Source organism: Mirounga angustirostris, unplaced genomic scaffold (genome assembly GCF_029215605.1).
Source record: "Mirounga angustirostris isolate CCGP_5_RB_7025 unplaced genomic scaffold, mMirAng1.0.hap1 SCAF_6, whole genome shotgun sequence".
NCBI lineage: Eukaryota > Metazoa > Chordata > Mammalia > Carnivora > Phocidae > Mirounga > Mirounga angustirostris.
The window spans coordinates 63384784-63412381 of record NW_026991714.1 but is presented as its reverse complement, the minus strand read 5'-3'; the positions used below and the strand labels follow the sequence as shown (position 1 = coordinate 63412381).

The 27598-nt window shown below is 36.4% G+C and overlaps 1 protein-coding gene and 1 pseudogene across 1 annotated transcript in view; one reads left to right on the top strand and one right to left on the bottom strand.

The window, feature by feature from the left end:
- The window catches only part of CATSPERE (catsper channel auxiliary subunit epsilon), a 209403-nt gene that overhangs the window by 96653 nt on the left and 85152 nt on the right, over positions 1-27598 (bottom strand). The gene's annotated exons all lie outside the window — the stretch shown is intronic.
- On the top strand, positions 6936-7993 carry LOC123845590 (protein-L-histidine N-pros-methyltransferase-like; annotated as a pseudogene).

Below are 27598 nucleotides of genomic sequence, written 5' to 3'. Positions count from 1 at the left end.
TTCACTATTATAAATATTATTGCCATGGATATCATCAGATGTACAGTCTTTTCCACACTAAAGACTATTTCTTTAATTAGATTCTTGGAAATGTGATTACTGGGTCAAAAGCTATGAACACTTTAAAAACTCTTGATACGTACTATTGAAATAATTTCTAAAAGGACTGTGTGAGTTTATTTTATTATTAGTAATTTATGACAGAACAAATTTCATGATGCTGATGTCAAACTCCATATTATTATTTTAAAAAGTATTTTTCTAGTTATAAGATCAATATATGGTTATAGAAAATTAATATACTTCGTGTTTATCTGATATGTTTTTTCAGCAGCATTTGATACATTGGACTAATCTCCCCTTTTGAAACACTCTCTTACTTGGCTTCCATGTTACCATTTGCTCCTTGCTCTATTAGAGATCCCCAGGCTTGGTCCCAGATTTTCTTCCTCCCAGTACCCTTCTCATAGTACATTCTCTTCCTAGGTAATCTCACTCAATCACATGGCTTCAAGTATCATTCCATTCCTATAAAACTGATCAAATTATATGGCCCAGATCCCAAATTTTATATCTAGCTCCAGATCTATGTACCTAACTAGATTTTTAATGATTTCCTTGTCTTACAAATCCTTCAAACCAATATGTCCAAAACTGCACTGCTGCCTTGAGGCTCTGCCTCCTAAATCTGCATTAATATATTTTTAAAAAGATTTTATTTATTTATTAGAGAGAGAGAGAGAGAGAAAGCACAAGCAGGGGGAGTGGCAGGCAGAGGGAGAAGCAGGCTCCTCGCTGAGCAAGGAGCCTGATGCGGGACTTGATCCTAGGACCCTGGGATCATGACCTGAGCTGAAGGCAGACGCTTAACCGACTGAGCCTCCCAGGCATCCCTCTGCATTAATATTTGTTGAATGAATAAAGAAGAAAAAAATGTCATCACCCAGAAGAGAGTATAGTTCTCTCACAATACAGCTGTGAGAGGAACATTCCAGACAGAACGAACAACAGTTACAAAGGCTCTGAGGGAGGAGAGGAATTATTATGGTTGAGGAATTGAAAGGAAGATAATGGCTAAAATGTAGTAAGAGAGAAATAGTACAGGAAAAGGTTAGATAAAAGACAGGCAGGAACCACATCATGCTAAGCATTGTCAGTCCTGGAAAATAGTTTGGATTTTATTCTTAGTACAATCGGCAAATGTTAAAGGCATTTAAAAATAGAATTATAACTATTTTTTTTGAAATAGTTTGACTCACAAGAAGTGAGTCAGCTTTCCCCAATGACAATAGCTTATATAATCTTAGTGTATGTCAAAACCCAGGAAATTGATGATATAACACTGTTAACTCAGGTATGAACCTTATTAAAATTTCATCATTCTTTTTTACAAAGTGTTTCTTTTTTTGTGTATAGTTCTGTGAAATTTTATCATATGTCTAGATTTATGTAATCATCACCACAATATAGAACTGTTATAGAATACAGATTATGGAACTGTTCCATCACAAATAACAAACTCCTTCATGTTAACCCTTAAGAGTCACAACTGTCTGCTAACTCTAACTTCTGGCAATCACTTATCTGTTTTCAATTAGTATAGTTTTGTCACCTCTAAAATCTTCTATAAATGGAATCATACATTATGCAACACTTAAAATTGACTTTTTAACTCCGCATCTATCCAAGTTGTTGTGTGTATCAATAGTGCATTATTTAAACATAAAAGGGAAAAGTATAAAATCTCTAGAAGAAAACAGACAAATCTTCATGACATTGGATCTAACATTGATTTTTTGGATATGACTCCAAAGGCATAGGCAACTAAAGGAAAAATAGACAAATTGGACCTCATCAAAATTTAAAACTTTTGTGTACCAAAAGACACTCTCAAAAGAGTAAAATGGCAACTCACAGAATGGAAGAAAATATTTGCAAATCACATATAATACAACAGGTTAATATACAGAATATATAATGAACTTCTAAAACTCAACAACAACAACAAAACCCAATTAAAAAACAGACAAAGGACTTGAATAGCATTTATTCAGAGAAGATTATACAAATAGCCAATAAACACATGAAAAGATACTCAACATTACTAATCATTAAGGAAATGCAAATCAAAACCATGGTGAGATACAACTTCATATCCATTAGGATGACTATTATTAAAAATAAAGGTTTTGGGGCGCCTGGGTGGCTCAGTCGTTGGGCGTCTGCCTTCAGCTCAGGTCATGATCCCGGAGTCCTGGGATCGAGCCCCGCATCGGGCTCTCTGCTCCTTGGGAGCCTGCTTCTCCCTCTCCTACTCTGCCTGCTTGTGTTCCCTCTCTCACTGTCTCTCTCTGTCAAATAAATAAATAAATAAAATCTTTAAAAATAAATAAATAAAGGTTTTGACAAACTATGAAAAGAGCCTAGATGTCCATCGATAGAGGAATGGATAAAGAAGATGTGGTGTATATACATATATACAATGGAATATTATGTAGCCATTAAAAAAAGAAATCTTGCCATTTGCAATGATGTAGAGGGTATTATGCTAAGGAAAATAGTCAATCAGAGAAAGACAATTATCATATGATCTCACTGATATATGGAATTTGGGAAACAAGGCAGAGGATCATAGGGGAGGAGAGGAAAAAATGAAACAAGATGAAACCAGAGAGGGAGACAAACCATAAGAGACTTTTAATCATAAGACACAAACTGAGGGCTGCTGGAGAGGAGAGGGGTGGGAAGGATGGGGTGGCTGGGTGATGGACATTGGGGAGGGTATGTGCTATGCTGAGCGTTGTGAATTGTGTAAGACTGACGAATCCCAGACCTGTACCCCCGAAATAAATAATACATTATATGCTAATTAAAAAAAGAAATAAAATATGACATTTGAGTAAAAAAAAATAAAGGTTTTACTGATAAATTTTGCTAAGAATTTAATGAAGAATTAATGCTTATCCTTCTCAAACTCTTCCAAAAAATCAAAGAAAAGGGAATGCTCCCAAACTCATTTTACAAGTCCAGCATTACCCTGATACCAAAACCAGAAAAGGACACTACTAGAAGACAAATTACAGTCCAATATTACTGATGAATATAGATGCAAAATTCTCAACTACATACTAACCAACCAAATTCAATAGCACACACATAATGATCAAGTGGGATTTTTCCCTGGGATGCAAGGATGGTTCAACATACACAAATCAACAAATAAGTTACATCACATGAATAGAATGAAAGACAAAAATCATATGATTATCTCAGTAGAATCAGGAAAAACATTTGACAAAATTCTACATCTGTTTATGATAAAAACTCCTTTATAAATTATGTGTAGAAGAAACATACCTCAACATAACAAAGGCAATATCTGACAAAAATCACAGCTAACATCATACTCAATGGTGAATGGTTGAAAACTTTTTCTGTAATATTAGGAACAAGACAAGTGTTCCCACCTTTAAGTCTTATTCAACACAGTACTGGAAGTCCTAACCAGAGAAACCAAGCAAGAAAAAGAAAGGCATTAGAATAGGAAAGGAGAAAGTAAAATTGTCTCTGTTTGCTAATGATATGACCTTGTATATAGAAAATCCTAAAATTCCACCAAAAAAAACCCCCCAAAACAAAACAAAACCTGTTAGATCTAATCCAAAAGTTATTAAAGTTGCAGGATACAAATTAACATACAAAAATCAGTCATATTTCTATAAATTACCTGAAAAAGAAATAAAGAAAATGCTCTAATTTACAATAGCATCAAAACAATAAAATACTTAGGAATAAAATTAACCAAGAAGGTGAAGGATCTGTACTCTGAAAACTATAAGACATTGATGAAAGAAATTGAAGAAGACACAAATAAATGAAAGGTATTTCTGTGTTCATTACTGAAAGCCATTTATAGATTCAATATAATCCCTATTAAGAGTTTAATGGCATTTTTTTGCAAAGGTAGAAAAAAGAATCCTAAAATTTATATGGAACCAAAAAAGATTCCGAATAGCCAAGGCAATCCTGAGAAAGAAGAATAAAGCAGGAGGTATCACACTTCCTAATTTCAAGCTATGTTATAAGGCTATAGTAATCAAAACAGGATGGTCCTGGCATTAAAAACAGACAAATAGATCATTGGAACAGAATTGGAAGTTCAGAAATAAACTGAAGCATATGCAGTAAACTACTACTTGACAAGGAGCCAAGAACACTAGATGGAGAAGAGTCTCTTCAACAAATGGTGCTGAGGAAAATTGGATATTCATGAGTAAAAGATTGACACTAGACACCATCTTACACTACTCACAAAAATTAACTCAAAATTGATTAAAATCTTAAATGTAAGACCCGAAACTATAAAACTCCTAGAAGAAAACATAGGAAAAAAGCTCTTTGACATGGGTCTTGGCATTGATTTTTTTGCGGTATGACACAACACAAGAAACAAAAGCAAAATTAAACAAGTGGGGCAATGTCAAATTTAAAAAGCTTCTGCACAGAAAAAGAACAAAGTGAAAATATAACCTATGGAATGGGAAAAATATTTGCAAAGCTTTATCTCATAAGGGATTAATATTCAAAATGTTTGAAGAACTCATATAACTCAATAGCTACAAGCCAAATAATCTGATTGAAAAATGGTCAAAAAACCTGAACAAGCATTTTTCCAAAGAAGACATAAAAATGGGCAATGGGTACTTGAAAAGATGCTCAACATCACCAGTTATTAGGAAAATGCAAATCAAACCCACAATGAGATGATACCTCATGTCTGTTAGCATAGCCTTAATAAAAAAAAAAACACAAGGGGCGCCTGGGTGGCTCAGTCGTTAAGCGTCTGCCTTCGGCTCAGGTCATGATCCCAGGGTCCTGGGATCGAGCCCCGCATCGGGCTCCCTGCTCCGCGGGAAGCCTGCTTCTCCCTCTCCCACTCCCTCTGCTTGTGTTCCCTCTCTCGCTGTGTCTCTATCAAATAAATAAATAAAATCTTTAAAAAAAAAAACCACAAGATAACAAATGCTGGTCTGGATATGGAAGAAAGGGAACCCTTGTACCTTGGTGCAACTGGTACAGCCACTATGGAAAACAGTATGGAGGATTGTAAAACAAACTAACAAACAAAAATAAAATGACCATATGATCTAGCAATCTCACCTCTGGGAATATATTCAAAGGAAATGAAAACACTAACCCAAAAGCTATCTGCACCTCCATATTCATAGAAGCATTATTTATAATAGCCAACACATGGAAACAACCTGTGTCCAGTGATGAACAGATAAAGAAATTGTGATATAGTATATATATACAGTGGAATATTATTCAGCCATAAAATAAACCCCAAGGAAATCCTGCCATTTGTGACAACATGAGGGCATTATGCTAAGTGAAAGAAGTCAGAGAAAGACAAATACTGGATGATCTCACTTATATGTGGAGTCTTTTTAAAAAAACCAAACTTATGGAAAAAGAGATCAGATTTATGATCACCAGAGGCAGGCATGTGGGGAAGGAAAATTGGAGAAAGTGATGAAAGGTACAAACTTCATTTATAAGATAAATAAGTACTAGGGATGAGATATACAGCATTGTGACTACCACTAACACTGCTGTATGGTATATGGGAAGGTTGTTAAGAGAGTAAATCCTAAAAATTCTCATCTTAAGAAGAAACCCTCCTCCCTCCCTCCATCTCTTCCTTCCTTCCTTCACTTTTTCTATTTATTGTACCTATATGAGATAATGGATGTTAACTCAGTATGTTGTGGTAATCACTTCACAATATATATAAGGCAAGACTTAAACTAACACAGTATGTCAATTTTATCTCAGTAAAATTGGAAAAAATTAAAATTAACAAATGAGGAGTGACATCAGCAAGATGGCAGATGAGGAGGTTCTCTTACAAAAACAACAATTTAACAAATCTTCATGGACAAAAAAAGCTTTGGGAGAGCTCCAGAGTATAATTAAGAAACTTCAGCAACCCAGTGGAGCACAAAATCTGAAAATGGTGCGCAGAAAAGTACAGGAGGCACTTAACCTGCATTACCCTAACCCTCAGGACAGCACAGTTGAATGCCAAGAGGAATTCTGCTGGCTACAGCTTCCCATGGGGGAGAAGGAGAGGAGGAGGCTCCAGCAGCCCTCACCACCATCATGGACTTCCACAGCCTTCTCTACAGAGGACCCCCACAGTCTTCACCAATCTGAACCCCAGCATATGAAAGCATAAATCTCACTGGTAAAGAAAACTATATAGACAAATGCAGAACAAGGTAAAATTGTAATGGTGATGCATAAATTTTTTTTAATGCTAATCTAAAAGTTAAAGAAGAAAAATTTGTTAATGGATATACAACACAAAAAGAAGTAAAAAAGAAGTCTCTGACTATAAGAACACAAAGGGGGCATAGTAAAAATGTAGTTTTATATGCAGTTGAAGTTCTATTAACTTAAACACTTTAACTACAAGATAATTTATGCAAGCCTCAAGGTAATCACAAAGAAAAAACCTTTAGTAGATACACAAAAGATAAAAAGAATCATAGCAAAGCACTACAAAAATCCCCCAAAGGAAGACATCAAGAGAGGAACAAAGCAGCTGCAAATTAGACAGAAAACAATTAACAAAATGGTAATATTAAGTCCTCATCTATCAACAATTTCTTAAATGTAAATGGATTAAATTCCCCAATCAAAAGGTAGAGAGGGTCTGAATGGATAAAAACAATAACAAACCAAGATCCAGCAATATGTGGCCCACAAGAGACTCACTTTAGATTTAAAGACACACACGGGCTAAAAGTGAAGGGATGGAGAGGGGCTGGATGGGCAAATTGGGCATGATAGCTCTAGCACTGCCAGGCAGCACCTTCTCCTCTTCACCCAGGTGCTGGCAGTGATCAAAAGAGTGGCCATGGCCCCTAATGAGACTGTTCCTGGGTTGGCTGTGCCTGAGCCTGGTGACCCTATGGCTAGTGCAGAGGATGTGGACTCTGTGGAACCTGCTCACCCACTCCCTGTAAGTGAACATGACAAGTGGTACGATGGTGGCAGCAGGTAGCAGGAAGGGGAAACACCAGGAGTATGTGTACAATGGAGAGAAATTATGCTAATCACTCGAGGCTGTTTTTGTTCAGAGTAACCTTGATCAAGGAACACAGATCTTAAACAACAGCATTGAGAAATTGGGCTGGCTTTTTATCCAATTATATCACTCTTTTGTGTCATCTGTTCTTAACCTGTTTATGTCTAGAACATCTATCAGTGAGTTGCTAGGAAGATGCTCAATGTTTGTGTTTTCACCAGATCAGTTTCAGGGACTACTAAAAATTAATCCAAACTGGAAAGTCCATAGCCTTCTTGATTTCAGTGCTGGAGATGGAGAAGTCACAAAAATCATGAGCCCACCTTTTGAAGAAATGTATGCCACTGAGCTATCTGAAACTATGATATGACAGCCTCAGAAGAAGAAATACAGAATATCTGGTATAAATGAATGCAGAATAAAGGCTTCCAGTATGATGTCATCAGCTGCTTCAATTTGCTGGACCGCTATGATCAGCCTGTGACTTATTAAAAGATATCAGAAGTGTCTTGGAGCCAACTAGAGGCAGGGTCATCCTTACTCTGGTTTTACCCTTCCATCGCTATGTGGAAAACAGGCAGCAAGTGGGAGAAACCATCAGAAATTTTAGAAATTAAGGGACAGAGTTGGCAAGAACAAGGAAGTGGTCTGCCTAAAGTTTTCAGAAAAGCTGGTTTTGTTATTGAAGCTTTCACCAGCCTACCATACCTGTGTCAAAGCAACACATATAATGACTACTATATTCTGGATGATGCTGTTTTTATTTTCAAACCAGTACTAACATATGGAGGCCCAAGTCTTCAGAGCAAGAATGCACACTCCAGAAGAGTGTCTGTTTTTGCAATTACACATGTGAAGGGAGGACCTTTGGAGACTGCCATTCGGAATATCATGTAGGAATTTAAAAAGTCAAAATACTAATTATTTCTTTGTAGTGTATAAAAAGAATGTTTTTAAAAAACAAAAACCCAATTCTTTGAGGATTTTTATCAACTCTTTACTCAGTAATACAGGTCAATTATGGAAGATATTTTCTCTACTTAATTGCAGTAGAGACTCATTCCCAGGCAAAGCAATAGTCATGAATTCACATGGAACCAATAAATATGGATTGTTTTTAATAAAATGAAGGCTGGTAATAAAGCTGTCCATTCATTTGCAACTAGTTTGTTATAAAATAGGGCCACTGATACTCTTTCATATTTAGAAATTCTGTCATTATTCAAAAAATGTTTTTAATCATGCTAATAAACTTTTTTGGAGATGAAAAAAAAAGTGAAGGGATGGAAAAAACATTCCATGCAAATGGTAACCAAAACAAAGCAAGGGTGACTGTATTTATATCACAGAAAATAGAATTTAATTAAAAAACTTTCCCTAGAGATAAGGTTATTATATAATGATAAAAGGATCAATTAAACAGGACAAAATAACAATTATAAATATATATATACTCAACATCAGAGCACCTAACTATATAAAGCAAATATTGACAGATTGGAAGACAGATACAGCAATACAATAATAGTAGGAGTCTTCGATGTCCCACCTTCTTTTTTTTCAAGATTTTATTTATTTATTTAAGAGAGAGAGAGAGAGAGAGAGTGAAAGAACAAGTGGGGAGGGGAGGCAAAGGGAGAAGCAGGCTCCCTGTTGAGCAGGGAACCTGATGCGGGACTCCATCCCAGGACCCTGACTGAGCCACCCAGGTGCCCCAACGTCCCACTTTCAATAATGGTTAAAACATCCTGATAGAAAAACAATTAAAAAACAGCTGACTTGAACAACACTATAGACCAAGTGTACCTAACAGACTTATACAAAACTTTTCACCACCAGCAGAAGAATACACGTTCTCCTCAAGTGCATATTTTCCAACCTAGATCATTAGAGGTAAAAAAACATGTCTTAAAAATGTAAGAGGATTAAAATAATTCCAAATATCTTTTCCAACCACACTATAATGAAAGTAGAATTCAGTAACTGTAAGAAAATGTGAAGATTCACACATGCAGGGAAACTAAACAACATACTCTTGAACAACCATTGGATCAAGGAAGAAATCAAAAAGGAAGTTTACAAAGATCTCAAGATGAATGAAAACAAAAATACAACTTATGGATGTATCAAAAGCAGTACTTAGAGGAAAGCAATAAATGTCTACATTAAAAAAGAACAATCCCAAATAAACAATCTAACTTTATACCTCAATGAACTAGAAAAAGAACAAACTAAGCACAAAGTGAGAAGGAAATAAATAATAAAGATCAGAGCAGAAATAAGTCACATAGAGAACAGAAAAACAATAGGGAAAAAAAATCAATGAAACTAAGAGTTAGTGTTTTGAAATATAAACAAAATGGTCAAATCCTAAAATATACTAAGAAAAAAGAAGACTCAAATAAAATCAGAAATAAAAGAGGAGACATTACAACAGATGCTTCAGAAATAAAAAGAATCATAAAAGACTATTAAGAACAACTATATGCTAACAAATTGGATAAACTAGAAGGGATAGATAAATTCCTAGAAACATACAATTTACTAACATTGAATCAAGAAGAGAAAGCTTGAACAGACCAATAACAAATAAAGAGATTGAAGCAATAATCAAATATCTCCCAGAAAAAGAAAACTCAGGAACAGATAGCTGGGTTCATGGGTGAATTCTACCAAACATTCAAAGAAGAATTAATATGAATCCTTCTTCAATTCTTCCAAAAACTAGAAGAGAGAACACTTCCAAACTCATTTTATGAGGCCAGCATGACCCTGATACCAAAGCCAGACTAATACACCAGAAGAAAAGAAAACTACAGGCCAATATCTCTGATAAACATAGATGCAAACTCCTTAATAAAACACTAGCAAACCAAATTTCACAGCACATTAAAAAGATTATACACCATGACCAAGTGGGATTCATCCATGGGATGCAAGATAGTTCAACATATGCAAATAAATCCATGTGATACACCACATTAATTGAATGAAAGATAAAAACCACATGATTATCTCAAAAGATGCAGAAAAGCATTTAAAAAAATTCAACATTCATTCATGATAAAAAGTCTCAACAAAATAGGTATAGTAGGAATGTACCTCAACACAATAAAGGATTATCTATATAGAGTCTCCACAGCTAGCACGAAAACCAATGGGGAAAAACTGAAAGCTTTTCCTCAAGATCCAGTACAAGGTAAGGATGCCCAATCTTACCACTTCTATTCAAGTTCTAGCTATAGCAATTAGACAAGAGAAAGAAGTGAAAGGCATTCAAAGCAGAAATGAAGTAAAATTATCTGTTTGCAGATGACATGATCATATATGTAGAACACCCTAAAGAATTAAAACAAAAGACCCTGTTAGAGCTAGTGAATTAATTTAGTAAAGTTGCAGAATAAAAAAAAAATCAACATTCAAAATAAGTTGTATTTCTATTCACAAACAATGAACCATGTGAAAAGGAAATAAAAAGAATATAATCTCGTTTACAATAGCAACAACAACAAAAAAGAAAAGAGGAATCAACCAAAGATGTGAAAGATTTCTATACTAAAAATTGTAAAGCACTGGTGAGGAAAATTAAATAAAACATGGATAAATGTAAAGATATTCCATATTCATGGATTGAAAGAATTAATATTGCTAAAATGTCCTTACTACTCAAAGTGCTTTACAGATTCAATTCATTCCCTATCAAAATCCCAATGCCATTTTACATAAATAGAAAAATCAGTCCTAAAATTTGTATAGAACCACAAAAGACCCCAAGTAGCAAATGTAATCTTAATCAAAAAGAACAAAGCTTGAGGGGCACCTGCTGGCTCAGTCAGTTAAGCATCTAACCCTTAGGTTTGGCTCAGGTCATGATCTCAAGGTCCTGAGATGAAGTCCCGCATTGGGCTCCCCACTCAATGGTGAGTCTACTTCCCCTTTCCCTGTCTCTGCCCCTCCCACTGGCCATGCACTCTGTCTCTAAAATAAATAAATAAATCTTAAAAAAAAAAGACAAAGCTGGAAGCATGATTTCAATATATATTGATATATATATCCTGATTTCAATATATATTACAGAGCCATAGTAATCAGAATAGTATGGTACTGCCATAAAAACAGATATATAGACCAGTGGAACAAAATAAAGAGCCCAGCAATAAATCCATGCATTTATAGTCAACTGATTTTTGACAATAGTGCCAAGAATGTACATGGTGAAAGGATAGTTTGTTCAACAAATGGTGTTGGGAAATGGTGTCCGCATGCAGAAGAATTAAATTGAACCCTTATCTTGCATCTTATTTTTAAAATCCACTCAAAATGAACTCTTAAACATAAGACTTAAAGCCATAAAACTACTAGAAGAAAACATGAGGGAAATGCTTCTTGACATTGGTCTGGGCAATGGCAATGACATCAAAAACTCAGGCAACAAAAATGAAAGTAGACAAATCAGATTGCATGAAATTTAAAAGCTTCTGCACATCAAAGGAAACAACCAACAGAGTGAAAAGGCAACCTACTGAATGAGAGAATATATTTGTAAGCCAGATAGATGATAAGAGGTTAATACCCGTAACATATAAGGAGCTCAAACAATTCAACAGCAAGAAAAAAATTAACCCTAATAAAAAAATATGGGCAAAGAATCTGAATAAATATTTCTCCAAAGAAGACATACAAAGGGCCCTAACAGGTATATGATAGGTGTTTAACATCACTAATCATCATGGAAATGCAAATCAATCATAAAATCACAGTATCACCTCTCACCTGCCAAAATGGCTATCATCAAAAAGATAAAAAGATAACAAGTGTTGGCAAGATGTGGAGAAAAGAAAATCTTTGTACACTGTTGGTGGGAATGTAAATTGGTACAGCCATTATACAAACCAGTATGGATGTCCCACAAAAAATTAAAAATAGAATTACCATATGATCTGGCAATCCCACTTCTGGGCATGTATCCAGTGGAAATGTAAACAGAATATCAAAGAGGTATCTGCCTTCTTATGTTCACTACACCATTATTCACAATAGCCAAGATATGGCAATCTAAGTGTCCACTGATAGATTAATAAAGAAAACGTGGTATATGTATACACAAAGGAATATTATTCAGCTTTAATAAAGAAGCTAATCCTGCCATTTGAGACAACATGGATGAACCTGGAGGATGTTATACAAAGTGCAATAAGCTGGACACAGAAAGACAAATACTGCTTAAGCTCATTTTTTTGTGGAATCTAAAAGTCAAACTCATAGAAGCAGACAATAAAATGGCGGTTGCCAGGGGCAAAATGGGGAGATGTTGGCTCAAGTGTACAAAGTTTTAGTTCTGCAGGATGAGTAAGTTCTAGAGATCTAATGTATAGCAACATAACTATAGTTAACAATATTGTATACTTGTAATTTGCTAAAAGGGTAGATGTATTTATTTCTCACCAAACACACAAAGAAAAAGTAAAAGAGAAATGGAAACCATGTGAGGTGATGGGTATGTTAATTAATTTGGAGCAATCATTTCACAATGCATACATATATCAAAACATCAAGTTGTATACACTAAAAATATACAATTTTGTCAATTATACCTCATAACACTGAAAAAAAGGAACAGAAAATAAGTGTTGGTGAGGCAGTGGAGAAATTGGAACCCTTGTGCACTGTTGGTGGGAATGGTACAGTTGCTATGGAAAACAGTATGGCAGTTCCTCAAAAAATTAATAACAGAATTACCACAGGATCTAGCAATTCCACTTTTGGAAACTCAAAACTCAAAAGTTTTGAAAGCAAGGACACAAAAAGATATTCATACAGGGGGCCTGGGTGGCTCAGTCGGTTAAGCATCTGCCTTCAGCTCAGGTTATGATCCCAGGATCCTGGGATCGAGCCCCGCACCGGCTCCCTGCTCTGCGGAAAGCCTGCTTCTCCCTCTCCCACTCCCCCTGCTTGTGTTCTCTCTCTTGTGTCTCTCTCTGTCAAATAAATAAATAAAATATTAAAAAAAAAAGATATTTGTATACCTATGTTCATGACATTTTATTTTATTTTATTTTATTTTATTTTTTTCATGGTAACATTTTATAATAGCCAAAAGGTAGAATCACCCAAATGCCACTGAAAGATGTATGGATAAACAAAATGTGGTATATACATACAATGGAATATTTTTTACTCTTTTTTAAAAATTTATTTTGTTCCCAGTGTATTTAAAATACTGTGTTATATTGGCTTCCAGCGTACAATATAGTGATTCAACAATCCATATATTACCCCATGCTCATCAAGATAATTATGCATACTCTTAATTCCCAACACCTATTTCACCCATCCCCCCAGGTAATCATCAGTTTGTTCTCTATAGTTAAGAGTCTGTTTTTTGGTTTATCTTTCTCTTTTTTTTACCTTTGTTCATTTCTTCTGTTTCTTAAATTCCACATATGAGTGAAATCATATGATATTTGTCTTTCTATGAATAACTTATTTTGCTTAGCATTATATGCTCTAGATCCATCCATGTGTTGCAAATGGCAAGATTTCATTCTGTTTTATAGCTGAATAATATTCCATTGTATACATATATACATATATACAGTATATATGTATATATCATACATTATATACTATATATGTATATATACAATATGTACAGTATTATATATGTACACACATATTATACATGTATATACATATCATATATGTATATATTATATATGTATATATTATGTATAATATGTATACATTATATTCCATTTTATAAATATACATATATACATATATATATAGTAATGAAATACTATATAGTAATGGAATATATATACAAATCACATATACAATGGAATACTATATATATATGTATATATATGCCACATCTTCTTTATCTATTCATCAGTTGATGGACACTTGGGCTGCTTCTGTAGTTTGGCTATTGTGAATAATGCTCCAGTAAAAATAGGAGTGTATGTATCCCTTTGAATTACTGTTTTTGTATTCTTTGAGTAATTACCTAGTAGTGTGATTGTTGGATCATAGGGTAGTTCTATTTTTAATTTTTTGAGGATCCTCCCTACTGTCTTCCACAGTGGCTGCACCAGTTTGCATTCGCACCAACAGTGCTTGAGGGTTCCTTTTTCTCCACATCCTCACCAACACTTGTTGTTTCTTTTGTTGTTGATGTTAGCCATTCCAATAGGCATGAGGTGATATCTCATTGTGGTTTTGATTTGCATTTCCCTGATGGTGAGTGATGTTGAGCATTTTTTCATGTGTCTGAGGGCCATCTGTATGTTTCCTTTGGAGAAATGTCTGTTTATGTCTTCTACCCATTTTTTATTGGATTACTTGGGTTTTTTTTTTAAAGATTTTATTTATTTATTTATTTGAGAGAGAATGAGATAGAGAGAGAGCATGAGAGGGGGGTGGGTCAGAGGGAGAAGCAGACTCCCTGCTGAGCAGGGAGCCTGATGTGGGACTTGATCCTGGGACTCCAGGATCATGACCTGAGCCGAAGGCAGTCGCTTAACCAACTGAGCCACCCAGGTGCCCCTTACTTGGGCTTTTTGGTGAGTTTTATAAGTTCTTTATATATTTTGGGTACTAACCATTCATCAGATATGTTATTTGCAAATATCTTCTCCCATTCAGTAGATTGTCTTTTAGTTTTGTTGTTTCCTTTGCTATGCATACAATGGAATATTATTTAGCCTTAAAAAGAAGGGAAATTCATGCTACAACATGGATGAACCTTGACTATATTATGCTAAATGAAATCAATCAGTCACAAAAAGAAAAATACTGTATGATTCCATTTATATAAGGTAGTTAGAATTGTCAAATTCTTAGAGACAGAAGCACAACCATAGGCATGTACTTAATGCCACTGAACTGTACACTTAAAGTAGTTATTAAAATGATAAATGTTTATGTTTATTTTACACAATTTTTTCAAAAAGTACATTCCTTTAAATATCTAAGGGATCCTGGGGTGGGCCTGTTAGACAGTTCTCCAATATGACACTGAAAGAACATTCAGTCATCTTTTTGCCTTATTTCTAAGTTTTGGATATTTTTTCTCAATACATATAAGTTCCTAAGAGATTTCACCTCTGAAGGTAAAAGACACTAAGAAAAATAATTAAGATTGCAATTAATATAAATTGTACATACATGTTTAGTAAAGCATTTAAATATATATTTAATTAGATTTAATTTTATGTTTATTTATAAATAGAAATTTATATTTAATTTTATATAATTAAATACATGTCTAATAATTATATAAAATTAAATGCTAATACTATCTAATAGTTAGATATATATTTAATTATAATTAGAAAATCTTATCAACTATCTCATAAAATTCAGAAGACATCACTGAATTCTAAACAACAAAGTATTCTTATTAAAAAAGTTAAAAACCTATGTTTACTTTTAAAGTGATTTTCCACAAGAAATCAATAGGAAGAAAATGAATCTGTAAACAAATATTTATAGCAATAAGTCATTATTAGAAAAAAAATCCTGAGACAATGATTAAAATTGGAAATTCTTAAAAACCCAAAGAGATTAAACACAAATGTACATGATATCTCCTCGTTATTAAAATAACATATCTTTTAAGATCTGGCTACAGTTTAGAAATGTTTCTTTTATGTCACTGTTCTAATCACATGACATTTGTATCATATGATATCTATTGATTGTCTTTTTTAAATTGAGACTTTCCTTTTTCTTGGTCTGATGAGTAATTTTGGGACTGTATCCCCTGAATATTTTAAGTATTATATAATAAGATTCTAATTCCTATTTAAATCTTTTATGTTATCAGGTAGTCAATTTGTTTAGGATCAGAATGCATGTCCTAGATCACTTTTGTGGATTGTGCTTCAAATGTCAATTTAACTTATAGAGCTACGGCAGAGCTATTTTGTTCCACTTTTGTGTTAACAGGAATAGAGGACTCCACCCAATAGTTCCCACAGCACCAGCTGGGGAGGGGAAGTTTGTTTCCTTGTTATTACAGGGTAGAGGTTATTCAGAGTCCTGCCCACAGGCACCACAGGGAAGGAGTACTCCCTCACTGCTTCATTGCTTCCTTATTATAGGGTGGGGTTGACTTTGGAATTCCATCCACAGGCTCTGAAGAGGAAGGGTCCCACATTGTTATCAGAAGGCAGAGGTATGTCCACAAATAGCCAAATTGTGGAAGGAGCTGAGATGCCCTTCAACAGATGAATAGATAAAGAAGATGTTGTCCATATATACAATGGAATATTACTCAGCCATCAGAAAGGATGAATACCCAACATTTGCATCAACATGGATGGAACTGGAGGAGATTATGCTAAGTGAAATAAGTCAAACAGAGAAAGACAATTATCATATAGTTTCACTTATTTGCGGAACATAAGGAATAGCATGGAGGACATTAGGAGAAGGAAGGGAAAAATAAAAGGGGGAAATCAGAGGGGGAGATGAACCATGAGAGACTATGGACTCTGGGAAACAAACTGAGGGTTTTAGAGGGGAGGGGGCAGGGGATGGGTGAACATGGTGATGGGTATTAAGGAGGGAATGTATTGCACAGAGCACTGGGTGTTATATGAAAACAGTGAATCATGGAACACTACATCAAAAACTAATGATGTTCTGTATGGTGACTAACATAACATAATAAAAAAAAAAAAAGGAAGACAGAGGTAGAAGTCAGAGTTCCACCTACAGGAGCTGCAGGATGAGGCACTGCCTCATTTGTGTGTGTGTGTGTGTGTGTGTGTGTGATATGCATTAATAGAAATTGTAATTAGCTTGGCCTTGTTTGTTACTGCAGTGTGGGGATGAAAGTCGAGAGTTCTGCCTACAAGTACAGTGAAAGAAGAGCATTGCCTCATTATTGTAGAGGGGTGAGAGTCAGATTTCCACCTTTAGGGCTCTACAGAGGAGGGAAGGTTCCTCCTCCCAGGAGGTGGGAGGGAAAACAGGGTTCTGGCCAATGGCTCCACTACTGCAGCACCTATTATAGTGGGAAATGGGAACAGCTATTTTTTGTGGTGGCTGGTTCAAGAATAGGCAGGTATGTTAAAAAAACTTCTGTCCTTCTGGGCCACCAATGGGTCTTTCTGGTCTTTTGGATAAAGAATGCAGGCCTTTCTTGGGGCTTGTTTTCTTCTGTGCTTGCTGGAATTACTGAGTTCCAGGCATTTCTAGTGCCTATGCCAGAGTATAGAGGAGGCAAGGAAAAAGTTCAGGGAACTCTCTGGTAGGGTGCTCTTAGAATCTCAAGGTCCCTACTCACATCTACTTTCTTTTCTCTGTCAGTATTTTTGTGGGTGAAATGTATTTTGTCTAGGATTTTTCTTTCATTATGAATAGTGGCAAAGTAAAATAAAATGCATTTACTCCATCTAGTTTGGAACTGGCAACCTTGACATAATATATTTTGAAACTATCTACTGTCATATGGAAAATGGGTTGTAGGGTGGGGAGAGAGTGGGGGCATTGAGATTAGTTAAGGAGCTCTTCCTTGAGAAACTAGGAGGATGATTGTGTCATGTATTGTTATGGTGAATCCTGTGGGAAGAACAGATTTACAGGGAAACTGGAGAGTCCATTTTATCCACACTACATAGAACCTGTTTATAAGACCTCTAAACAGGAATGCCAGTGGTCAGTTGAATTTATGATTTGAAAAGTTAAGGGGAAAGTTCTTGCTGGAGGTATAAATTTGTAAGCCATTATCATATAATATCTAAAACAATTGGGTCTAAGTAAGATCATCTGGGGAGTAAATGCGAAGAATAATTTAAAGATTGGTGAAGGAAGAGGAGTAAGTAAAGAAGATGGCAAAGGGTAACAAGTAAAGTAGGAGGGAAACCAACATGTTTTGGTGCCAGAGAAGCCATAAGAGGAGAGTGTTTCAAGAAAAAAGAAATGGTTAAACATGTTAAATGCTGCCAAGCTGTGAAAAGTGTCCATTAGATTTCATGACATGGGGATGGACTTTGGTTACACAATTCAGTGGATTAAAAGAGTCACCACAGTGGCTGTCCTGATCAGGCTGTACAACCATGTATGGAAGTTCTTGGACTGAAGCTGCATGGTATGAATTGAAGAATGAATGGAACTAAAAATATATTATAGAGTTTTAGCTCTGTCATGTAAAGAGCTTGGAAGTTGTCACTTCTATTACTACAACAAGGAAATGCTGGACAAATTAAAAATCAATAACTTCTTGAGCCCATCCAGGGAACTGAGTTTACAAGGCAAACTACCATCCCAAGAGCTATAGAGACAGGTGAATCCAGAAAGTCATAGCTGAGAATCTGCTTACATGGAGAAGAAGCTACTGGAGCCATAAACTGGTGGTAAGCAGCACTTAAATGGTAATTTTGACAAATTGTGGGAAGCTGAGTGTGAGGTCGAGAAACTCCTTATTGTTACAGTTTTAGGGGAAACTCCACTAGATCTCATCATGAAGACTAGAGAAAGATCCCTCACAGTGAAGAATAGAAAAAGATCCCCTCATTGCTCTGGTAGGGGGAGAGGAAAAGTAATCTTTGTGAAATACACCCAGAGCCTTTTCCACAACAAAGGCCTACTCTTCAGGGAGAAAGACTTTACCAGATCCCTGTCCCAGAGCCATAGGGGAGGGTATTCCTCTCACTCCTAACTTCTCTAGACCTTCAGTCTCAGTAAGGTAAGGGGGGTTGGGGGGAAGCAAATATTTCTGGAGGTCACATACCAGAGATGCAGGCCCACTAAAAGACTGACATTTAATTGGGAGATTGTACAAAGTTCCCCTCACTCATACCTTACCACATCAAAAAGGCTTCAGTATAATAGTGGATCATAGTTTTAAGAGCTGTAAGACATACAATCTCTGAAGAGAGGAACTTAGGCAAGTCTAAACTCAAAAGGGGAGACAAAAACAAGAACCTTAAAGCAATTTAAAGCTTCTGGCACCTATAGCTCAGCAAACACCAAACCAAGCCCAATTACTGGCCAGATTAATATAAATCCACATACAAGTGGCCTTTTTATCTCAGTTCCTATTACCCAATATAACATATATGACTTTCAACAATAACAAACAAAATTGCAAGCACACCAAAAGGCAAGCAGAAACAAAGTCTGAAGAGAAAAAGCAAACTTCAGAACCAGAATCAGAAATGACACACATATTAGAATTATCAGATATGGAATTTATAATAACTATGATTAATATATTAAGGGTTCTAATAGAAAAATTAGAAAATATGGAAGAACAGATGGGTGATGTAAACAGAAAAGTGGAAATTCTAAGAAAGAGTCAAGGAAATGCTAGGAATAAAAACAATGTAATAGAAATGAAGAATGCTTTTGATGGGCTCATCAGTAGACTCAACAGAGCTGAAGAGGGAATTAGTGGGCTTGAAGGTAGATCAAAAGAAAATCCCCAAACTGAAATACAAAGTGAAAAAAAAAGGACAGAACTTCCAAGAACTGTGGGATAATTTCAAAAGAGGTAACACATACACAATCGGAATGCCAAGAGAATAGAATGGAACAAAATAAATATTTGAGGTAATAATGGCCAAGAACTTTCAAAATTAATGACAGACACCAAAACACAGATCCAGGAAGCTCAGGGAACATCATGAAGAGTAAATGCAAACAACTGCTCCAAGGCATACCATAGTCAAGCTGTAGAAAACTGAAGGCAAAAACAAAATCTTGAAAAATGCTGGAGGGAAAAAAAAGCACCATACCTATTGATCAAGAAGAATAACAATTAAGAGACCTCCTGTCAGAGGCACACATGCAAGAGAGATGAGTGAAATATTTAAAGTGTTGAAAGAAAAAAAATTTCACCAACTTGGAATTCTATATCCAGCAAAATTATCCTTCAAGAGTGATAGAGAAATAAAGACTTTCTCAGCAAACAAAAATCAAGGGAATTCCTCACCACCAGGCCTGCCTTGCGAGAAATGTTAAAATATTTTCTTCAGAAAGGAGAATGATAAAGATAAACTTGGATTTACATAAAAAAGGAAGAGCATTAGAAAATAAAATTATTTCTTTTTATTTTGCATTGAGGTAAAATTCATGTAAGATTAACCACATTAAAGTTTACAATTCAGTGGTTTTTAGTACATTCACGATGTTGTGCAATCAATACCTTTTTCTAGTTCTAAAACAGTTTTATCACCTCAAAAGAAAACCCTGTACCCATCAAGCTGTCACTATTCTTGAGGTCATCCAAAAAATAACTGTTTGTTTAAATTAATAATAGTAACAATGCATTGGACTACCATCCCACATGGATAATTAAATTAATGACAGCAATGTTACAAGAGACAGGAGGGAGGAATTGGGAATACTTTGTTATAAGGAACCTAAATTATAGTAGGGTGGAATAGCGTTATTGGAAAGTAGACTTGGATTAATTAAAATGTACATTGTAAACTCTAGGGCAATCACTAAAATTTTTTTTGAAGAAATATAATTGATACACTAAGAGAGGAAATAAAATGGAATCCAATACAATGCTCAATTAAAACCAAAAAGGCAGAAAACGAAGCATCTGGCAATGAATAGAAAATGTTACAAACATAGTTGATATTAGCCAAATAAATCAATAATCAGTTTAAACGTTAATAGTCTAAATGCATCAGTTAAAAAGCAGAGATTGTCAGAATGAATTTTTTTAAAAAATTCCCCAAAAGATGCAACTATGCATTGTCCACAAGAAACTTGTTTTTGTTTTGTTTTATAATTTTTAAAAAGATTTTATTTATTTGTTTGTTTATTTATTTATTTGACAGAGACACAGTGAGAGAGGGAACACAAGCAGGGGGAGTGGGAGAGAGAGAAGCAGGCTTCCTGCCAAGCAGGGAGCCCGATGCAGGGCTGGATCCCAGGACCCTGGGATCATGACCTGAGCTGAAGGCAGATGCTTAACGACTGAGCCACCCAGGCGCCCCACAAGAAACTTGTTTTAAACAAACACTCAGCTTAAAAGTAAAGAAATAGAGAAAAAATATACTAAGCAAAAACTAATCAAAAGAAAACTGGAAGACTATAAAATTTCAGAGAAAGCCAATTTCAGCACAGGGAATATTATTAGTGACAAAGAGGGCAGAATATAAAAATAAAGAGGTTGATTTTCCAAAAGGACATAACAATCCTAAACATGAATGCATCTCACAACAGCACATCAAGGCAAAAACTGACAACTGAAAGAGAAATAGCAGAATCTACTATTATAGTCAGAAATTTAAATGTTCTCCATCAGTAGTTGATAGATCAATCAGGCTGAAAATCAACAAAAATATCCACTTAATACTATCAACAACTTAACCTAATTGTCTTATATAGAATACTCAATCCTACAACAGTAGAATACGTATTCTTATCAAGATCACATGGAACATTCACCAAGATAAACCACATTCTGGGCCACAAAACACTCATAAAACATAAACAAATTTAATAGAAATCATAGATTTCTGGGGAAGATGGTGGAGTAGGAGGATCCTAAACTCACCTTGTCTCTTGAATACAACTACATAATACCCATATCAGTGTAAATAATTCAGAAAATGACCTGAAGCTGGCAGAATAGATTCTTCACAGCTAAACATAGAGAAGAGGCCACATCGAGGAGGGTAGAAAGCAGAGATAAGGTTGGGAGCCAGCTGGCCTGTGAGACTATTTGCAGGAGGGAGGGCTACCTTAAGCAAGAAGAAGGAAGAGGAGCAGATCCCACACCAGGCGCCCCAGGCACAGGTGACCCACAGTGGGAAAATGAATCCCAACCATAACATTTGGCTTTGAAAACCAGAGAGAATTAACTTCTTAAGTTCTTATAATCATTGAGGCTTAACACCTGGAACTTTTTTAAAAAATATTTTATTTATTTGAGAGAGAGAGAGAATGAGAGAGAGAAAGCATGAGGGGGGAGGGTCAGAGGGAGAAGCAGACTCCCTGCTGAGCAGGGAGCCTGATGTGGGACTTGATCCTTGGACTCCAGGATCATGACCTGAGCCGAAGGTGGTCACTTAACCAACTGAGCCACCCAGGCGCCCTAACACCTGGAACTTTAAAAATCAGTGGCTGGACTCTGGAAGAGTGAGAGGAAACTGAGTCTTGGCCATTAAAGAGACAACACAACAGCCCTGCTGAGATACAGCATAGAAGCAGCAGTTTGAAAAAAACCTGGGGTATAAGGGAGGGGGATTTGCTTACTAGTCTCACAACATATGCTGGAGGGGCAGGGATCTTTGTGAAATTTCTCCAAGAACAAAAAAGCTGGTGGGCACCATTTCCCTCCCATGCCCCCCAGCTTAGATACATGGACACCTGCAGGAACCAGTGCAGCATCAACAGATTCCACTAGCTTGCCAACAGTGTGCCCTGTGACCATGTCCTCCTGCAGACTTGCCTCCAACCCAGCCTCAGCAGCTCTCCAAATCAGTGCCGAGCATCCTCCCATAGCAGACCTCAGCAAACCTTACTAACACTGTAGACCCCACCCCCTGAACTCTTCTGCCAACTCACCCTCTCCAACCTGCGCTTGGCAGTTTTCCCTGCTGGCTGCAGGTCCCCTTCCACAGTGAACCAGCATAGATCTTCCTGGCATCCACCCCAAGGTTCTCCTCAGGATTTGTCCCCTCCAAACTGGCTTCATAAGAGTACATCCAAAGCACTGACACAAGTGTGGCATTGTGCAAGCAGCCCTGACCTGGGCCAGCACCACTCCAAGTGACTCCTGACCTGTGGCCCCAACTTGGTCTGGGGGCAGAAATCTGGTCTAATTGCAGACCCCACCCACCAATGAAAGACTCCCAGGGGACACACAGGGAGATTGCCCTGCAATTTGGTTCAGCTGCAGCTTGGTCAATGCCTGGTCTGACCTAACTCAAGCCCAAGGTGGTCCCAGACTGGCCCATTAACAACATAGGGACCTAACCCTGCCCACAACAGGCAAGGAGGGCTATTGCAGATGATTTGACTGAAGGCAAATGTGGCTCATCCACAATAGTATGGCGCATGTAACACACACTGAAGACACCTCTGAAGTGTTAGGTTTTGGTGAACAGAAGACACTGCACTACAGGGCACCAGAGGACCCCTTCTTTATAAAGCCACTACTTGCAAGAGCAGGAGATATGGCTGACTTTCCTAACATATAGAAACATACATAGAGAGTTGCATTAAATGAGGAGACAGAGGAATATGCCCCAAACAAAAGAAAAGGGCAAAACCACAGCAAGAGAGCTGAATGAAACATAGATAAGTAATATGCCTGATAGAGAATCTTAAGTGATGGTCGTAAAAATATTCACTGGACTTGAGAAAAGAGTAGAGAATCTCCGTGAGACCCTCACCAAAAGATACAAAACATAAAAAAGAACCAGTCAGAGATGAAGCACTCAATAACTGAAATTAAAAATACACTAGAGGGAATGAATCGTAGAGGAAGCAGAACAGATCAGCAACGCGGGGGGGGGGGGGGGGATGGACAGAGTAATGGGAAACAATCACACTAAACAGGAGAAAAAGATTAATAAAGAATGAGAATCAATTAAGGGTACTCCACAACATCAAGTGTAACAATATTCACATTATAGGGATCTGTGAAGGAGAAGAGAGAGAGAAAAGAAGGCAGGAAATTTATGTGAAGAAATAATAGCTGAAAACTTCCTCAGTCTGGGGAAGGAAACAGAAATCCAGATCCAGGAGGCACAGAGAGCTCTCAACAAAATCAACCAAAGGAGGTCCACACAAAGACACATAGTAATTAAAATAATAAAAAGTAGTTATAGAGAATTTTAAAAGCAGTAAGAGAAAACAGTTATATACAAGGGAAACCCCATAAGGCTATTAGCAGATTATTCAGCAGAAACTTTGCAGGCCAGAAGAGAGTGGCATGACATATTCAAAGTATTGAAAGAAAACAAAAAACAAAACAACCCCCCACCCCAAAACGGCAACCAAGGATATTCTATGCAGCAAGGCTTTCATTCAGAACAGAAGGAGAGATAAACAATTTCCTACACAAAAGTCAAAGGAGTTCATTACCACTAAACCAGCCTCACAAAAAATGTTAAAGGGGGTTCTTTGAGTGGAAAAGAAAGAACATAAGCAGGAGTAAGAAAAATAGGAAGTACAAAAGAAGTACAATTAAGTATGTCTATAAAAATCAGTCAGGGGATTTGCAAAATGAAAGGATATAAAGTATGACACTATATACCTAAAATATAGAGGGGAGAGGAATAAAAATTTAGTGCTTTTGGAATAGGTTTGAACTTGAGGTGACCATCAAATTAATACAGACTGTTTGTTATATGCACAAACCTAATGGTAACCACAAATAAAAAAACACAGTAATAGAGTGCACAAAGCAAAGGAATCCAAGTATATCACTGAAGAAAGCCAGCAAACCATGACAGAAGAAAGCAAGAGAAAAAAGAAACAGAGAAGAACTACAAAAATGATTGTAAAGCAGGTAACAAAATGACAATAAATACTTAAGTATCAATCAATAATTACTTTGAATGCAAATGGACTAAATGTTCCAATCAAAAGACAGCGTGATGAAATGGATAAAAAAGCAAGACTCATTTATATGCTACCTACAAGAGACTCATATCAGACCTAAAGACACATGCAGACTGAAAGTGAAGGGATGAAAAAGCATTTATCATGCAAAGGGAAGTGAAAAGAAAGTCAGGGTAACAATACTTATATTGGACAAAATAGACTTTTAAAACAAAGACTATGGCAAGAGACAAAGAAGGACATGACATAACGATAAGAGCAACAGTCCAACAAGAGGATATAATAATTTATGCACCCAACATGGGAGCACCTAATTACATAAAGCAACTATTAAAGGAAGAAATTGTCATTAGCACAATAGTAGGGGACTTTAACAACCCATTTACACCAATGGATAAATCATTAATCAACAGTGACTTTGAATGACACATTAAACAAGATGGACCTAACAGGTATATTCAGAACATCTCATCCTAAAACATTAGAATACATTCTGCTCATTTCTTTTTCTTTTTAGAAACCCTATATTATATTATTTTTAATAAAACTCGGATATTATAGTATTCAGTATTACATGAAAGAGAACATGTGAAGTAATATTTTCATCATTGTACCTTAGTTTTTGTAACAAAATAGCATTATATAATCATATTCTGGAATAATTGAAAAACATAATATTAATTGGAAATCATATGAGAGGTGATTTTTATTACACTGATCAAACTATTTTTTAATGAATATGTAATGTATTATTTGTTTCAGGACTAGAGGTCTGTGATTCATTACACAATTCACAGCGCTCACCATAGCACATACCGTCCCCAATGTCCATCTTCCAACCACCCCATCCCCCCACCCCCCTCTACTCCAGCAACCTTCAGTTAGTTTCCTGAGATTAAGAGTCTCTTATGGTTTGTCTCCCTCTCTGGTCTCGTCTTGTTTCATTTTTTCCTCTCTTCCCCTATGGCCCTCTGCCTTGTTTCTCAAATTCCACATATCAGTGAGATCATATGATAATTGTCTTTCTCTGATTGACTTATTTTGTTTAGCATAATATCCTCTAGTTCCATTCACGGTGTTGCAAATGGCAAGATTTCATTTTTTTTGATGGCTGCATAATATTGTGTATATATATGGTACAGAAGAATGAAGCTGGACCATTTCCTTACACCACACACAAAAATAGACTCAAAATGGATGAAAAACCTAAATGTGAGACAAGAATCCATCAAAATCCTTGAGGAGAACACAGGCAGCAATCTCTTCTACCCCAGCCACAGCAACTTCTTCCTAGACACACACACATATATATATACCACATCTTCTTTATCCATTCATTTGTTGATGGACATCTAGGCTCTTTCCATAGTTTGGCTATTGTGGACATTGTTGCTATAACATTGGGGTGCATGTGCCCCTTCGGATCACTACATTTGTATGTTTGGGGTAAATACCCAGTAGTGCAATTGTTGGGTCGTAGGGTAGCTCTATTTTCAACTTTTTGAGGAACCTCCATACTGTTTTCCAGAGTGGCTGCACCAGCTTGCATTCCCACCAACAGTGTAGGAGGGTTCCCCTTTCTCTGCATCCTTGCCAACATCTGTCATTTCCTGCTTGTTAGTTTTAGCCATTCTGACTGGTGTGATGTGGTATCTCATTGAGGTTTTGATTTGTATTTCCCTGATGCCAAGTGATGTTAAGCACTTCTTCATGTGTCTGTTAGCCATTTGGATGTCTTCTTTGCAGAAATGTCTGTTCATGTCTTCTGCCCATTTCTTTTTATTTTTTTTTAAGATTTTTTTTACTGGACAGAGAGAGAAACAGCGAGAGAGGGAACACAGGCAGGGGGAGTGGGAGAGGGAGAAGCAGGCTTCCTGCCAAGCAGGGAGCCCGATGTGGGGCTCGATCCCAGGACCCTGGGGCCATGTCCTGAGCCAAAGGCAGACGCTTAATGACTGAGCCACCCAGGTGCCCCTTCTGCCCATTTTTTGATTGGATTATTTGTTCTTTGAGTGTTGAGTTTGATAAGTTCTTTATAGATTTTGGATACTAGCCCTTTATCTGATATGTCATTTGCAAATATCTTCTCCCATTCTGTCGGTCGTCTTTAGTTTTGTTGACTGTTTCCTTTGCTGTGCAAAATCTGTTTATCTTGATGAAGTCCCAATCATTCATTTTTGCCCTTGCTGCCCTTGCCTTTGGCAATGTGTCTAGGAAGAAGTTGCTGTGGCTGAGGTAGAAGAGATTGCTGCCTTTGTTCTCCTAAAGGATTTTGATGGATTCTTGTCTCACATTTAGGTTTTTCATCCATTTTGAGTCTATTTTTGTGTGTGGTGTAAGGAAATGGTCCAGCTTCATTCTTCTGCATGTGGCTATCCAATTTTCCCAACACCATTTGTTGAAGAGACTGTCTTTTTTCCACTGGACATTCTTTCCTTCTTTGTCGAAGATCATTTGACCATAGAGTTGAGGGTCCATTTCTGGGCTCTCTATTCTGTTCCATTGATCTATGTGTCTGTTTTTGTGCCAGTACCATGCTGTCTTGATGATGACAGCTTTGTAATAGAGCTTGAAGTCCGGAATTGTGATGCCACCAACTTGGCTTTTCTTTTTCAACATTCCTCTGGCTATTCGAGGTCTTTTCTGGTTCCATACAAATTTTAGGATTATTTGTTTCACTTCTTTGAAAAAAGTGGATGGTATTTTGATAGGGATTGCTTTAAATGTGTAGATTGCTCTAGGTAGCATAGACATTTTCACAATATTTGTTCTTCCAATCCATGAGCATGGAAAGTTTTTCCATTTCTTTGTGTCTTCCTCAATTTCTTTCATGAGTATTCTATAGTTTTCTGAGTACAGATCTTTTGCCTCTTTGGTTAGATTTATTCCTAGGTATCTTATGGTTTGGGGTGCAATTACACATTCTTTTCAAGAGCACATGAAACATTCTCTAGAATA